At 40.6% G+C, this 3,999-nt stretch overlaps 1 long non-coding RNA gene across 3 annotated transcripts in view; it reads left to right on the top strand.

The window, feature by feature from the left end:
* Nucleotides 1-2,137, top strand: part of LOC109379429 (uncharacterized) — a 7,025-nt gene extending 4,888 nt beyond the window's left edge. Inside the window, exons 2-3 of one of the 3 annotated variants that reach the window (XR_002123204.1) lie at nt 359-880; nt 1,029-2,137. This is a non-coding gene — a long non-coding RNA (uncharacterized LOC109379429). Of the gene's footprint in view, nt 1-358 lie in introns of all 3 variants that reach the window. The other 2 variants (XR_002123203.1, XR_002123202.1) reach the window with 2 other exon arrangements.
* The last annotated feature ends 1,862 nt before the right edge of the window (nt 2,138-3,999 follow it).

The following is a 3,999-nucleotide window of genomic DNA, read 5'->3' as shown; positions in this document are numbered from 1 at the left end:
GGGGAGTAGGGGGGACGGGGGAAAGAGGGGGAAGAGGGTGAGACCACGCAAGCCCAGGCTCGGGTCTCACCCAACCCTCCACTCGCCTGGGCTCTGCTTCCTTCTGACCCATTTGTTTCTTTAAACGTAAGTAACAGAAAGTAACAGTGATACTTCAGCCCTGACTTGTGGGCTAGACCCAGGTGCCCAATCAAAAAATATATACAGAACTTACAAAAAGATAGCTGGAGAAAGAATTCAAGATAGTGCACCCCCTGAGTTCTAATGCCCTCACCTGAAAACAGCAACTCGTGGTGCTCAGCAAATCCCTGAAAAGAAAAGTGATTCCATTTCTGTATCTCTGTCTTTCTCCCTCTAGCTGTCCCCTCCCCTCTTCCCCACTCAAGAAAAGAGATAAAGTGGATGCAAGCCAGAGAAAGATGTGATGTTACATAAGGAATTTCCAGCCAACGTGCAGAACAATTCTTGTACCTCTAAGAAGATTGGTTTATTTCTATGCAAAATAGCTGCTTTACTCAAAATGCAGTGTCTAGCCCATTATAACCTCTTAGTAAATACTCTTTTGAACACGTAACGCCTCCACCTGATACCCCTTGGATCCTACCTATGACCTGTTCACTGAAGCAGCATCATTTTTACTGAGAGCATTCACCCACATCTTTGGACTTGGGGGTGTGAATAAGTGGCTGTGATGTGTGGTATGAAATCTGCGTAATTCAATTAACTCTAACGATCATGTCTTAACTTCTTCAAAACCCCACTGCTTCTCCTTCACAGCCTGTATAGGGATCATGAGAATTTCTGGCAGAGGTTGGAGGTTGGCCTCAGATACATGCTGGGAGCCAGGTTTTTCAGAGACTCAGCAGGCATCAAGCATGTGGTGAGAACCGTCTATATTTTAGTTGGACATTAATCATTTTCAGGAGAAATGGCTTTGAGTTTAATATGTGGTGACATCATGTTCATCTCTTGGTGTAGTGTCACTGCTCTAACTTCAGTGCACACAATATTTGATGTCATTCCTATAGAGCAATACAGCCCAAGTTGGTCATCACCAAACTTTGTTACCCCACTTCCCTGAGAAAAACAGAATTGACTCAAATGTTCTACCAGTTACCTCTTGAGAGAAATCAACACATCAAAGCAGATAAATAAAAAGGTATGAAATCACACTCAGTTGCCCTGCAATGACTTAGAGACACAGAGAAACATAGGTGGGGAAAGGACATTTACTTTTAAAGGTGTGGGTGGTTTGGCACAGGGGTATTATAAAGGATATTGCAGCGCTCACTCAAACTGTCTTCTCCCCACCAAATTACCATGTTATCTGATACCCTCAATCTGTTTGTGTCCTGGGTAACAGACAGTTTGACCAAGAGGTCATCGACCAGAGGGCTTGGGTGACTACAAACAAGTTTGACAAGAAAGGAATCTGGGTGGGGTGCCACCGTGGAGGTGGAGAGAGGATGAGACCACGGTGACGGGACCATCCCGGCAACCCCAAATCTGTGCTGAACCATTCACAAGCAAAGCCTTTTCAGAGAACAGGAGGAAGAGCTGTCAACATAGCTTCATGGATGGGAGAAATTACATCTCTCCACATGCTTTTCCCTTCCCATTATTTCTTACTTTCTTCATTTCCTCCTCCCCCCCCCCTTCTGCCACCTCAGTAGGCTCTCCCGAGAATTCTGCCTGCCCCTGGATTATCTCCTGCTTGTTTCCTCTTTGGAATTAAGGCTTCAAGATTATTTTTAGTGTTTACTCTTCGAGATATGAAACGTTGTTTTATCCAAGCAAGGGTCTACCTGTAAACTATTTGTATTCATAACTATGGAGTGCTTGTATGATTAATAAAGGTGTTAGGCCCAATATGTAAAGCATGCAATATTGGAACCTTTTTTTTCATCTCAGGAGAGGGACTGCACGTTCTTTAATAAAGTCCCACTGCACACTGGACATCCTGGAAGTGGACAGCATTACCCGTGGCATCAAGACCACCAAAGTGGTAAATCTCAGTTTAATTTACTACTCTCAACTTGGAAGTTCCTCCCCCACATGAAACTATGACCTTGGATGGGTCAATATTTTGTGTTCCAAGAGAAAATAGATACAGTGCTATGTAGAGATTATGTGATAACGTGAGTTCCTTTCTGCATCTTTCCATAATAAAGGTACTTTATTTTTCTTGTGGTTTATCTGATTGTTATTGGCTCAACAGAATTTTCTGGTGATTTTTTCCTTGTATGGGTTGGAAAACACCTTCACTGCCAACCTGCAACTTTTTCACATTAGAACATGATAGACAGTCACCTTCCTCCACAGAAGAGCTTCCACATTTCCACTCTTCTTTGATTCTTTTTCCTTTCTAATGTCCTTCAACATCTCTCTTTAGAGGTCATTCTAAATCTGACAATTCTCTCCTTTTTTACTTTTTATGTTTCATTTCTGAGCACTCATTGTTCTCACATCTGAAAACTATCCATTGCCCATGTTACTCTTTTGTCAACCACCATTTGGAATGGTTTAATATGAGTTAAGATTTTGGGGTCATTTTCTTTTAAGCTTTTTGTGGGAGCCTGGCACAATACCTGGTAAATAGTTAATGTTCAATAAATGACTATCAATCAAACAATATAATTAAAATCTTTGCTCACAAAAATCAAAATTCAAATACATTAAAATTGATTGAATTGACATGGATTAAATATCAAATTAATTCCAATTAATTTCTATTCTTTTTCTCAACAAATCAGACATGTAAAAGAATTCTGTAACAGAAATTTTATCTTAATCTTTTTATCATCTCTACCATCATCTTTACTGCATCAGAGCAGTTTTAGGGTGATGAATTATATCATTCATCATTTTTAGTAGGATGGTCAGGGTTCATAAGATACTGGACAAATGTGTATATAGCTTGGGGAATGTGTGTGATGAGGAAGACAGAGAGGAGATGTGTGTGTGTGTGTGTGTGTGTGTGTGTGTGTGTGTGTGTAGGGGGAGACACATATATGACAGAAGTTTTCAGCTTACAGTTGTCAAGGATCATTTTACTTGTTAAAGATTATGATCTCTATGGGCCAGTCAGGTGGTGCAGTTGGTTAGAGCACGAGCTCTGAGCAACAGGGTTGCTGGTTTGATTCCCATATGGGTCAGTGAGCTGCACCAGAGCTGAGCTGCCGCTGAGCTGCCAACGGATGGCCAGGTGGCTCAGCTGTACAAGGTTGCCAGGCTGCCCCCCCCCAAAAAAAAACTAGATTGAAAGTGGCGACTGGACTTATAGCTGAGCTTGCGCCATCCACAACTAAGATTGAAGGACGACAACTTGACTTGGAGCTGATGGGTCTTGGAAAAACACAATGTTCCCCTTCCCCAATTCCCCAACAATGTTCCCTTCCCCAATTCCCCAATAAAATCTTAAAAAAGAAAAAGAAAGGATTGTAATCTCCAATCCTCAGAATTATTTTACACTTAAAAAATTTTACTCTTCACAATATACAGTGAAATACAGTGCATTAAAATATACTATGGGCAAAATTGTTTTTTTTCATTTTTGTAGCTAGAGAAACAAAAACGTGAGTTAAAAATGCTAGTCAACTAAAAAGCAACAAAAAAGTATTAACCCAATTAGACTTTGATTAAAGTCATAGACCAAACGAATCATAGTTATTTTTATTTCTGCTAATTGTTGACCAATAAGCCTCAAATACTTTTTATTAATTTCTTGGAGGCAAAATATTCCTTAGGTCACTTAGCCCATCTACTCCCACTTTCCACATGCTACCACAAGCAATAAACACATATTATCAGAAACAATGGGAATAGTGGCATTACCTTTGATAAGACCACTACAAAGCATTTGATAAATCTTTTATTTTTAAAGATTTTTATTGGGGAATTGGGGGATGGGAACAGCTCTGGGAATTGGGGGAAGGGGAACAGACAAGTTGCTGTCCTTTTGTTCTTCAGTCTAGTTGTGGAGGACGTTGCTTCACTGGC

Source organism: Hipposideros armiger, unplaced genomic scaffold (assembly GCF_001890085.2).
Source record: "Hipposideros armiger isolate ML-2016 unplaced genomic scaffold, ASM189008v1 scaffold_26, whole genome shotgun sequence".
NCBI classification, from domain to species: Eukaryota; Metazoa; Chordata; class Mammalia; order Chiroptera; family Hipposideridae; genus Hipposideros; species Hipposideros armiger.
Note: the sequence above shows the minus strand (reverse complement) of the source record. Positions and strands in the feature narration are given on the sequence as shown.